This window comes from Leiobunum rupestre, chromosome 2 (genome assembly GCF_980474605.1).
Source record: "Leiobunum rupestre chromosome 2, qqLeiRupe1.1.hap1, whole genome shotgun sequence".
In the NCBI taxonomy this organism is placed as follows: domain Eukaryota; kingdom Metazoa; phylum Arthropoda; class Arachnida; order Opiliones; family Sclerosomatidae; genus Leiobunum; species Leiobunum rupestre.
This window is the reverse complement of record NC_143385.1, coordinates 40706585-40719951: the sequence shown is the minus strand read 5'-3', so window position 1 is coordinate 40719951 and position 13367 is coordinate 40706585. Positions and strand designations below refer to the sequence as shown.

Here is a 13367-nt window from a genome sequence, read left to right as displayed (position 1 = left end):
AATAGTTGCAATTGGTTTCATCGATCTATCTATTATAGTTTTCTAGCAGAATTAAAAAGAGGGCAAAAATTTCACCGGTCGAAGACTTTTTAAACAGTGTACAGGTAAATAATATTTTAATATTTCTCTTATATTTATTATTAGATTGTGTTTAGTAGGTGATGCATTTTGTTATTTATGTTATATGATGAATAATACCAGTTTTACGTGTATAGTAATTATTTATTATCTTTTAAATGTTATTATTATGGTTTTTTTTTTCAGTTTATGACGCAAAAACGAAGATGGGAAGGCATTAGGACATATTTTTTGAGAGAACATAGAAAAGTTCTAATTTCAAAAAAAGTGGAGCTGGAACTGACGATATTTATGAACCATCTTGGGAATTTTATCATATTTAATTCATAAAAAGTTAATTGCAACCTAGGAAAGAACGAAGCAACATTATGTTCATAACTGATTCAACAGAGGTAACGACTTTCCAAAAGGAAACAATATAGGATAGTTGTTTAACTATTCTCTTTAATTAATAGATTTCTATAAGAAATTCAGATTAGATTTCTCCAGAAGGTAATCAGTGCTTCGAACAAGATGGTACAGGAGGCTCTGGTACAGCTTCGAGTTTAAGTTTCAATGCAGTTGATAGTACAGAAACAACACCCGAGTCCAGCAAATCCTAATTTAAACGCTGATGAACTTTCTCCACCCCCATCAGATGTGAAAGATGGACATGTTTATTTTGCAACATTTATGGCAAATGAAATGAGGTTCCTGGACAGTAAATTATCAGATGAACTAAGGATTAAAATGATATTTGATAAAAATCACGGAGTGGCTGATGGTGAATAAATATATTTTAAATGATTTTTTTTAAATCACACAAACTAATGTCAAAATAAATTATTTTAATTCATTACTTCAATAATCATTAAGTTTACCCCATTGAAAATCAACTGCACCTTCATTACAAAAAAATCATGAATTCATCTCTAATGTTTTTGGCAGCTTGAGAAGCTCTACAACCTTGGTGAGCCAATGACTACATTCTAGGTAAATCATTATCCAAATCTTCATTATTGTTAATTCTATTTCGCCTTCTGCTTCTATTGGTAATTTAAATAAATAGTTGTTACTCATAAACAGATTTCTAACATTTTGATATTGTAGGTACATTAGCTCGGAAAGTAATATAGTTACTCCAATTTCCCCAGACACCAGTAGGCCTTCAACACCCTCAACTTCTTCCATCAGTTCAAAAGAACAAGATCAGGCAACTAAAAGGGCTAAAAAAAGCACGCTAAGGAATCGGGAGCCCCCGAATGGTTTTCATCATGGATGAAAATAATTTACAGGAGCAAACAAAACAATTTCAAGCTGAGTTGTTATAACTTGTTAAAAACAATTGATGCCAAAAATGAAACATTAGCCAAATTGACTGATGCGATATTGAATATGTAATGTTTATTTTAAAGTAAAAAAAGTGTCTTTCATTTAAAAAAAATGTTCTTAATTCCCACGTGTAATATTGGTGCGTTTTGTTTTACCAGCAGCTGCATTTGCATTTATATCTTCTCCACCAATTGGTGCAGTTACGTTGCCAAAATTAATCTCACCAATATATTCTTCAATATCAGTGTTACCATCTTTGATTAATATGAAATTATGCAAGACGCATGCCGTCATAGTGACTTCCGATATTTGTGGTACTAGCAACATGTCCCAATATTTCAAACGTCGAAAACGTCCTTTATATAGGGCAAAAGTACGTTCAATCATTTGACGAGCTGAACTGTGCGTTGTGTTGTAATTTCTTTCCACTGCCGTTAGACGGCCATTGTCCTTATACGGTGTCATACTAAATAAATCAAGTAGATGAGCACTGTCACCAAGTATATGGCCATCTTCTAGAGAACGGGATGAATGTTCTAAACAATTGTATATGGCGCTGGACCTCCACATTCTAGCATCGTGCACTGACCCTGGCCACCCAGCACAGGCATCAATAAACATTAGTGATTCATTGCAGATTCCTATTGTTTAATGGAATTAATTTATAAAAACAATTAGTATAATATTAATCTACTTTTTGAAACCTGCATCGCAACAGGCCTGAAGCCCTTTTAACAGCGATACAGGGGAAATTATACTAGCGTCCCCAGTAGCAGCGCTAAGGTTTTTTCACAGGTGGGCTAATTATTTTGTGCGGGAACCTTGGATCGACCATATTTCGCAAAAGTGGTGGAATCGAAAAAACTCAAAATTTTCCAGGAAGCGAGAAGAGCAACGTCGTTTTATTGTTGTACTCTCCTCGCGTTTTCTGAACCCCCTACTGACCTTGTATCCGACCTGGAGGGGACACGTGCATGCCTGGGATATTTCCCTAAAGTCCCATAAGCCCCTTTCTTTTCAACTTTCTCTCAATTTCCGCTACCTTCCTCCCGAATCTATCTGTTTATGGTCTACTACCTTTTTGAGTAAACAAATTGATTTTGAAAGATTTTTTTCCAGAAAAACCTTTTTTGGCAATAAAACAAATTTCTAGAGATAATGAAAATTAATAAATTAAAATATGTGGCCTCTTAATTATGAATATGTGGCCCCTCTCAGAAATGCAGAGGGGCTAAAGCCCACTTCAGCCCACCCTTAGCGCCGCTACTGAGCGTCCCTAAGTACTCGGGGAAAACCCCTTTGACGGACGGGGAGAGAACTTGCAAGCTCAACGCGGAAGGAGTGGTTCCCAGATTTTCACCCAGTGCCACAAGCTGGGATCGAATCCGGGCTCCTCTTGCTGCGAGGCAAGAGTGCTAACCAATCCGCCACCCTTCCACAGACACCAATACAAACTCTTTTTCATTTGCAATGGCGGCACCGTAAATATTGAGTAGATCCTACAGAAACAAAAGGATACGATTTTAATACATGTACTTAAAATTTAACTTATTTATCTTACCTCAACTGCTACTGTGCTCATCCTAAAGTGACTTTTAAAGTCTGTTGGGGTATAATTTGGGATAACACTTTCAATATAATCAGTCATACTCACCGGGATTGACCTAGGCTTAGCAGTATTTAACAATACAGTAGTAATTGCGATTCCGTAATTTATTTATTTTTAAATAGAGTTTAGGGTGTACCAAATTAGTATCGTTTTCTTCTAATGTATCATCATTAACAAGTTCATTAACTAATAGAAACAACAATTTTCTTTTTCACTTATTTTCATGACCAGAAAAAGTAGACGACGCCAATGAGCTAAGAAACCGGACTTCAAAATAAACCGAACAGTAACACCCTACGGGTGACGTTGGTCAACGGACTTTTTTTTTTAAGAAAACGGATTGAATCCGTTGAGCAATCGTTGAGCGTAGCCAGTATATACAGATTCTAAGAAAATGACGTCGTATGACGATTGAGTAGAGTGAACTGACGGTCGGGGTGGGAATGTAAGTAGAATAAAATCACCAGTTCCTTAGCGTATTTGTAAAAAGACAGTACGGTCCTTCGGAATGCTGGTACTGTATAATCGTGATTTTGTAGTTTTATAATAACATCTAAAAGGCATTTTATTGGAAAATGGAAGTAGTTTTAAAGAAAAAACGAATCGGGTGCCAAAAAACGCGATAAAATGAAGAAAAATAAAAACCTCATTGAGAACCAGAAACAGTCGATGAAACCTTTCTTATGCCACTCAGCCCCTGCTTTGCAAGACATAAGTTCCTCAACTGAGAAACCAAATTTTGCCGCTGAATCTGAAGCAGAATTAATGATAACAGAGGCTGCCACTTGCACCAGCAACGAAGTCATTTTGACTGGAGAACTTTCAAGTACAGTGAAAAACCAAATAAATTCTGATCATAACACTTTGAGGATATCAACTAGTAGAACTATTTCTACAAAAGACAGCTTAGACATAAGTTTGGACCAAGATTCTCTGCCAGTTCGTCCTGTTTTATCAATTTACCCAAGAAACGCAGAAAATAGAAGCTTCAGTACCTTTTGGTATATATATGAAATGTTGGAGTATTCAGTAAAATTGAACAAAACGTATGGCTTTTGCTGTCGGCATTTTGCTAGATCTACTGATACAATGCTAGTTTCCGGATTCAATGATTGGGGGAATTTAAGCAAAGTGCTGAAAGATCACTTTACGTCCGAAAAATCGTTCCGTCAAGAAGCTCGTGCAAAATATTTAGATTACGTTCACGCGAAAAATAACGGTTCAGTTGCTTACAAAATTGATTACAATCATCGAGATCACGTGAATTTAAACAGAAATGTGTTTAAAACGCACGTCGAAGTGATTCTGCTTTGCGCCTAGCAAAATATAGCTCTTCGAGGACACGGGAATGAAAACGACGCTTCTAGTAACCGAGGTAACTTTATTTAAATTTTGGAGATGTTAAAGCTGAAATGTCGAGAATTCAAAACACATTCTGAAAAAATGCCAAACTACGCCAAATACGCATATCACTCGATACAGAACGAACTAATTGATATTAGTGCTAAATTAGTTCAAACAAAAATAGCTGATGAAATTATCAACTCTGGTGGATATTATTCCGTAATAGCAGACGAATCAAAAGATAATGGTGGAATAGAGCAACTAAGTTTTTGTGTGCGATACCCACTTGAAGGTAAATTAAACGAACATTTTTTGGGATTTTTGAATTTACACGTATTCAACGCTGAAGCTATTACTTCAGGAATAATAAATATTTTATCGGATAGTGGGTTAGACATTACTAAATGTGTGGCACAGAGTTACGACGGTGCTAGTGTTATGTTAGGAAATGCAAATGGCGTGAACATTCGTATGCAAGACGCGGTAGGTGGTGCTTGTCCTATATACATTGTTACGCCCACCGTCCAAATTTAGTTTTGATAGATTGCTGCTCAGAAATACAGCAGGTAAAAGAGTTACTCGGTTTACTCCAAGCTATCTATAATTTTCAAAGTAACTCCGTATTACGAAGCGAGAATTTTCAAGAATCCGAAAAACAACTGAGTACAAAGAAATTTTAATTTTAAAAATGCCGCAAAGCTGTCAAACTCGTATTGGCCTCTAACATAGGACACTTGTTGTCCTAGGACAGAGGCCAATACAAAGATATTTCGTAATAATGGCCTCCGTCATAGGATGATAAGAGGCCAATTCGCGCGGGGAAACTGGCGAAATTCAAACGCCGGTGGGGCCCTTTAATGGAATTTGCACGTTTTAACGCCTCCGTGGCAGTAGCCGCGCATATTGAACGTTTATACGATACCGGCGCTATAGTTACCAGTTTGATAGGTTATATAAATAGCTATTCTTATACAACGGAGCCATTTTCAAAATGTCTTCGGAAGCGTGTTCCAGTTAGTGAAGAAGAAAGCGAAATTGAGGATATCGATACTATAACTAATGGAAGTGAGGAAGAAGAAAGTGAAGAGGTATTCGACATGACTTTGTTCGAATTTCACGATGAAATTTGCAAGGATGAAGGGAAAGCTATTGAATTTGCGGCAGAACATAATTTAATAGCCAAAAGTAGAAAATGTGAAGAATACGGTAGCTTAATGAAGTTGCAAACAACATCAAAAAAAGAACTAAGAAATAAAGTGAAGTCTTGGCGATGTAGAAAAGTGAGAATTGAAAACGGAAAAAGGAAGCAATGCTCAAAATCTCTTTCAATAAGACGAAATTCATGGTTTGAACGCTCAAAATTACGCATTGGAGAATATTTTAATGACTTATGTCATATGCGAAAATGTTAGCCATTCATTCGCAGCCAAACACCTTCGCCTCAATAAAAATACCATCACCGACTGGGCTAATTTCGTAAGAGAAGTCGCCGTTGTCACGGCAATAGACAACAGCCAGAAAATAGGAAAAGGAAAAATTGTCGAAATAGACGAATCAAAACAGAGGTCACCCGGTGAAAGGCAGTTGGGTTTTTGGAGGAATCGAAAGGGAAACTGGCGATTACTTTATGGTACCGGTAGCAAAAAGGGGCATCAGCACTCTCATTCCTTTAATAGAACATTGGATAAAACCAAATACAACAATATATAGCGATTGCTGGAAGGCATACGACCGACTAGACCAAAATCCTAATGATAATCATTTGAAGGTCAATCATTCTGTGGCCTTCAAAGACTTCGGAACAGATGTCCATACGAACAAAATCGAAGGGAAGTGGAATGGAGATAAAAAAAGTCTGCCGCGATTTAGTTTTAAAACTGAATTTTTAGAGTGATAAGTGCAGAAAACTTTTTTTGTATATTACAAAAAAAAAACCTCACCTTTGTAAATCTTAAGGAAAGCGAAAAAAGGATAATTGGGGATTATTAATTCTAGAATTTTCGCAAGAATGAGCCGCGCATCTTTGGGTATTCAATTTCGTCGGCGATATGGAGTCCGCCATTTTGAAGCCTAAATCGCTCTCCGTCTAATCAAAAAATTACAATTATTGTATATGATTTTGTAGTACCAAATGTGATTAACAGGTGGCCTAGTCTACCCCTTTTTCTATTAAGTTGCCCTTCCTATACTTCTTCCATGCCCGTGGAAATAAAGGGAAGCACTATCTCTCACATGATATTCAAAACGAATTAATTGTTAGCATGGCCAACAAAAATAGATAAAATTGTATCGGTCATAATAGCAGCCAAGTACTATTCTATCCTACTATCAGTGATATTACGCATTGTTGAGATTAATGGAACCCAGGTGGAAGTAAGGGAATATTTTGTGGGTTTTATAATTGTTCACGATACCACGGGGCTTGGATTAACGGAAGAAATAAAAAAGTTGCTTGACTCGTTAAGCTTAAAGTTGTCAGATTGTCGAGGTCAAGGTTATGATAACGGGGCAAATATGAGAGGTATCCATCAAGGTGTACAAGTATGAGAGGTATCCATCAAGGTGTACAAGCGCGGATATTAGTATAAAATCCTCTAGCCTTTTTTACCCCATGTGGGTGTCATTGTTTGAATTTAATGCTTGGAGATATTACGAAAACCTCAGTGAAGGCGGTTAGTTTTTTTGGTGTATTACAAAAAGTGTATACTTTATTTTCGGCTTCAACTGCGCGATGGGATGCGTTGAAAAAAACATGTTAATCATCTTTCCCCTAAGCCGTTATCTGAAACAAGGTGGGAATGTAGGGTTGACAGTGTTAGAGCTATAAGGCTTCAAGTGCCAAAATTTGTGAAGACCTTAGAGGAAGTTGTCATACATGCGAAAGACAACAAAGTTAAAGCCGAGGGTTAAGGGCTTTTAAAAGAATTGCAGTGGTTTGAATTCCTTGTTAGTTTAAATATATGGAATGAACTTCTTTCAAAAGTAAACTTTGTTAGCAAGTTAATGCAAAATGCAAGTGTCCATGGATATAGCTAGTACAGAAATTCTGGCTTAGAAAACGCGATTAGTGCAGCCAAAGAAACAGCTAGAGAACTTGATATAGACGCCACATTTAATGAGTTTCGCGTAAGAATAAAAAAGGAAAGGTTTGATTACAAGGGAACTGATAATTTATTAAATGGAGAGGACGTTTTTAGAGGAAAGTACTGCTATAAAATAGTAGATAAAGCAATATCGTCAATGCAAACTAGGTTTCAGTTATAGGATGATTTAAAAGATAGATTTGGTTTTATTTACTTATCGTCGAATTTAAAAGATCTAGATGAGGATGAATTACTCAGAAGTTGCAATGACTTACTAATTGTATTAGAAAGAGATATCGATGGCGAAGATTTATTTGAACTAAAAATATTTAGGAACGCTATTCCTAGCTGTTTTAACTAGTTATTAAATGTTAAAGTATTTGATTGAAAATAGTTTGAACGACGTATACCCTAATATTTTAATAACTTTAACACATCCTGTATCAGTTGCATCCGCCGAGCGATCATTTTCTAAATTAAAATTGATACAAAAACTATCTAAGATCAACCATGAATCAAGAACGTCTTGCATCTTTAGCAATATTATCTATAGAAAATGATGTAGCTAAAACTGTTAACTATGATGAATTTATCAAAGATTTTGCAACCAAAAGGTCACGCAAAATATTTTAATAAAAAAAATATTTTTAAAATTAAAAAATGCTTTAAATTGTTTTCTAGAACTACTATTATTTAAAGGGCCCCGCAACCAAGTTTTGCACAAGCCCTCAAAATTTATCGCGCCGGGCCTGCTGCATTTCAAAAACCCATTTAAGAGTTGGGTATTAACCGAAATACCACTATAAGATAAAACGTGAAAAGGTAAAAGCAATGAATATCTTTAAATGTCTTCCAAAATGGGCCCCCTTTCCGATCAAAATCCGTAGAACCGATTGATCAAATTATTTTTCGAGATATGAATCATAACCATGAAGTGGAATAAGTAGTTTAGGTTTTAAAACATTCCACCGTCACTAGTCCAGTTTCATAACAGAAAATATATCCGCAGCCACGTAGCCTCTTCATTTACGGCTGGTGCAATTTTGCAAAAATCATCGTGTTATTGATGATAATAAAATGTCATCTAATATTCTCTAAATTCAATAATATTATTTAAAAAATTTGCATTTTATGAAGGTCTTTTGGGAATACTGTAGTCAAACTTGTCGGGCGTGGCCCGGCATCGGTTAGGCTTAGTAAAGATGCAGGCGTCGTTTTGAATGGTTTAAATTCTTGAATTATTTTTAAAATGAAACTTATTCCGACATTCTGTGAGCGCATTAAGGTTTCTTTAAACCTCTAGGAGGTAGAAATCCGCTCTTCCCACAGAAATTTTTAAAATCAGTTAAATTAAATTACAGCAGGGCGATGAGCATTCAGTAGGAAGTTGAAACGCTGCAGCCCGGCTGCTGGCATGGAAATGGCGGTGTCTGTTTTTGATGTTACGGCATGGATGACTGCACGGCCAACTTTGATCACGCGCTGTTCGCGCTACTACCAGCGTTGCCAGATCGAAAATCTGAAATTATCGTATCTAGGCCACAAAATTATCGATTTTCCTGGAAAATTATCGTACATTTCTTTTTGGCGATAAATTTTAATTCATACATAAATGCGTTGAATTTAGATGATCTTTTAAAGCACTACAGGAGTTTTATTTCAGGGAAATAAACAAAATGTCTATTATCATTATTAACTGAACTTAATATGTTTAAAAATGTTTTAAAAAATGCGGTAACAGCTAGGAGTAATAAACTCACACTCTGGACTACGCGTACAGAAAATGTATATCATTCATTTTTAAGTAGAAAAGTTATATAAATTAATAATAAAATATAAATCGTTCGTAGGTTTTTAAAAAAATCTAAAGATTATCGTACATTATAGTACGTTGAGGCAGAATTATCGAAATAATGGTACGATATCGTACGCCATGAAAATTATAGTACGCCCTAAAAATTTTGATTAAATTATCGCACTGTGCGATAATTATCGTACGTCTGGCAACGCTGGCTACTACGGCCAACACATTCGTCGAAATTCCGCGAGCAAGGATTTTCCCCCTATAAACTGTACTATAATGTGTAGGAGGTCAGCGCCACGCTCGGTGGTTATATTGTCTGCAATGTAAAAACTATACTAAAAATAATAATCCGCTAGGGGCGCTGACGTCATAGACATCTTTTGCTCATAGGTTAACACAGAAACGTCAAGGAATGAGATGGCCGCTGTAGCGCGAGAGATGCGCGAGAAATCAAAGTTGGCCGTGATGACTGGTTTACATACAGTTATCAGGATAGGCATCTCTATAGGAAATTCGGCAGACTGAAACACTAGCTCCACCTGAGAGTGAGCGCACCCAACTAAAAAATTAATACGAATAACGAATTCCCAATTTTTTGATTGGCTGATAAATTTCCAAGATGGAAGTATGTATTGCGATTTAGTAAATCGGTATAATTTACTAGGCAAAATACAATATTCGTTTTCCAAAGGACTATTGAAGGTAAATATATATATATAAATAAATTCTCAATAATCAAAGACATCATTTATGTTAAATTCAATTGGGTATTTATTGATAACAGAATAATACCACTTATTGTATCAGTTTGAAAAATAATTAAAAACTAGTAAAAAGTTACAATATTTGTACAATATTTCTATTTAGAAATTATATGAATTTCATTATATTATAAGTTGTTCAGTTTAAATGTGTAGTACTTTTGCAAGTTTCCGATTTTTTTCTTTCGCTCCTGTCTTGACCCTCACTTCTTCTCATAGCTGATTTAATTTCCATGTGTTCTTGATTTAATGATGAGAGAGTACGATGAATACGACATTTTATGAAAAACATAAGCACTTTGGTTTGAATTTCTTTACACTTATATATATGATCACAAAAATTAATTACATTATCTATTTTATTCAAAGGGTTTTATAAATTAGAATCCATAAGTTCAGATAACTTGACTACATATTGTGCGTCTACTTCCTTGCAATTCAACCTGTCAGATTTGGAAAACAATGACGAGCATAAAAGCTTACGGAAAGTAAACCTAAATTGCTGGCGTGTGGGATAATCATTACTACCAGTCAAAGATCTAGCTTTTGAAAAATTTCAAGAACATCTTGATTTAGATTCGATGTTATAATGTATATCAGTTGGTTATTGTCAAATAAGTCTGAACTCATTTGTATCAAACATGATATAGCAATCCTCCAGCCCTTAATGCACGGTGGTTCCCTCTTACAGTCAATAACTTTGATCATTTTAAAATAGTCCAATTTTTCTTTCAAAAATTTTAAGCTAATATTGAGTCTGCGGAAAACTGCTTGATTATTGGCACCTTGGTTACATTTTTCAATTTTAACTTTAAATCCGATATCAATTAATTTTTCCACAGTTTCAATTAAAATGTCATGAAGAATATTTTTCTTTAAGGAGTTTTCAACGAAGTAGTATGAAAGAGGTTGTTTCCAATAATGACTAACTCCTGATATCATGAAAACAGCAGCTTGATTCGCATAGTTTGAAGTCCTAGAAGTTCCGTAGTCCTCAAGTCCATCAATTGAATCAGCTTTTTTATCGTATTGCAGACATTCCTTTAAAGCCATTTCATCTAGTTACAATAGTGAGTTTCTCTTCTTCAGTCATTGTGTGAACTTTCAACTTTGATAGTTCGATAATTTCATTTTGGAACCCAGTTTGGCAAGGAACATTTTCTAACCACGAGTTTAGAGTTCTTGGAGCTGGTAAATGGAACATTTTAGGCAGTTGTCTATAAACTTTCAGACCCTGGAAATGTAGAGCTAAGCACATTTGTTTTTCTTCATTTATGAAATGTCTGCCTTTGGCTGCTTTATTAGTAAGTCTTAACTGCATTTTTAGAAAAGCTTTGCCTTTTTCTGGTAAATTTGAAAAATGATATTCAATTCCAAAGAGCCGTAGTTTTCCTAATTATATCGAACGTTTTATCTTTATTTTTTGAAAACTTAACAGACTATTTGGGTGGATATCTATATCAACTTGAAGAGTCGATGATTCATTATTTAGTATTAAGTCATCTCCATCCGCCTCATCATTTGACGCAATATAAGGAGCTACAAGGAACTGCTCAGTTTCATTATCTGCAGTCCAAAAATCTCCTTTTAAAAAACTCAGTTCTGATTTATCCAAATCGGCAAGTGTTAAATCGATTCCGACGTCCTGCAAGAGCTTTTGTGCTTAAACCTTTCCAGAATCAATTGCCATATCGGGAAATTCTCTTAAATGATTTACTTCGATGATGATCTGTTTCGGAAGTATCAAATTACTAATGATGTAGGGACCTGTGTTACGTCACATGAAAAAAAAAAGATAGATCAAAACCGGGATCAAGGGGCGCCACCAGCAACGTTAAGAATAAGCCGTGACTACCTGAAAGGGGTTGGCAGATAGAGCAGGAGGATAGTTGAACAAGAGGTCCCTCGAAGCCTGTTACGCCACTCACCTTAGGGATTGTAAGTCTTTTCAAATTTTAATTTAATTTAGTTTTACACTTGAAGATCTATTTGGTCCGAGTTTCGCGTCTTTTCGTTTTTTCGAAGACTTATCGGTACAAGCTATTAGTAAGTTTTAAATTTTCTTAAAATTTGTTATTCGCTAATTTTATCATCCTTTACAATGCAGTCCATAGGTGATTCCTTTTAACTTTTAATATAGCTATCATCCTGGAATGATCGGACGCATAGTACTAAGAAAGGGAAAATAGCTAGTTATCCACACATTGTTTTTAGTTTTGGTTTATTGAAATGTGCACGTCTGCAGTCATAAATCATCCCAAATAAACAATGTTATAAAAAATAAGAACTTAGATACCTCTATAATCTTAAATCTTCCTTCACATCATAAAATTTCTAAAAAATCGAGAAAGGGGACCGAAATCCCTTGATTTTTATCTACGAGTGCCGCCTAGTCGGTTTTAACCCGATGTGTCGAGACCGGCCGTGTTTCTTGTTACTTAAAACCCGGCACAACCCGACTAAACAGCAACGCTACTTTTATCTCGTGCATAGGTAGTGTCCCAAATAGATGTATATAATACAATAAATTAAAATTGTATTACACAACATACAGTTTCTACATGTTATCTTATATTTGGGGAAACAAAAACATATATACATTTTTAACCCTTTACTCGGGGCATTTTCATGTTTAGATATTTTAAAACAAATTCAAATCAATTTTACAAAATTAACATAAATATTATATTAATTCACTTTAGTATGGTCAATAAATTCATGTGTCACATTGTCAAGTGTATCTTTCATTACCGTAGAAAAAGGTTGAACTTTTACAACGGTGATATTTTATTATACCACAAATTATATTAATGAGTTTTCGAATAAAGTGAAAACCAAATTACAAAGTTTGAAGAGTTTTATAGCAGTTTTTTAATGACCCTTAAATAGAATTAATTTAGTTAATTTTTTGCGTATGGCGTGTCCCTTCAGTTTTTCGTTTTGTTGCCTAGATAGGTGATGCATTCGATAGTTGATGTACTTTTCAGATATTAAATCGATCATGCAATTTAGGTGATGGTTTGGATTCATTTCCTCTTCAAACATGTGCATTTCTAAGCTTTGGAAAACAGATGATCCAACAATTTGCTTTTTTACTTCGATTTGGATCCTCTTTGTTAAGTTTGAATTATTTTCAGGTTGATTTGTACTGTGCTTAATTATTGCTTCTGTTATTGAGCAGATTTTTATAACTTCTGGTGATGGATAAATCAATCCACCATTGTCCTTAACATCAATTAGTTGGTAGCTTTCCTGGTGTTCAAAATCATGTACTTTTCCTTTTTCTGTTGTGAAACTTGCTTTGCACGTAGAACATTTAATTTTTGGCAATAGTGTTCTTACTAGCCAACCTGTTTTACAAACAAAAACTCACAATA

The 13367-nt window shown here is 35.1% G+C and overlaps 1 long non-coding RNA gene across 2 annotated transcripts; it reads left to right on the top strand.

Moving 5' to 3' along the window:
• Nucleotides 1-427: 427 nt before the first annotated feature.
• LOC149957524 (uncharacterized) lies at nucleotides 428-1339 on the top strand. 2 transcript variants are annotated; one of them, XR_016478231.1, is made up of 4 exons: nucleotides 428-470; nucleotides 534-841; nucleotides 1006-1050; nucleotides 1212-1339. It is a non-coding gene; the product is annotated as an uncharacterized LOC149957524 (long non-coding RNA). The 2 variants fall into 2 exon arrangements; XR_016478230.1 differs by having other exon boundaries at nucleotides 1168-1339.
• Nucleotides 1340-13367: the final 12028 nt, after the last annotated feature.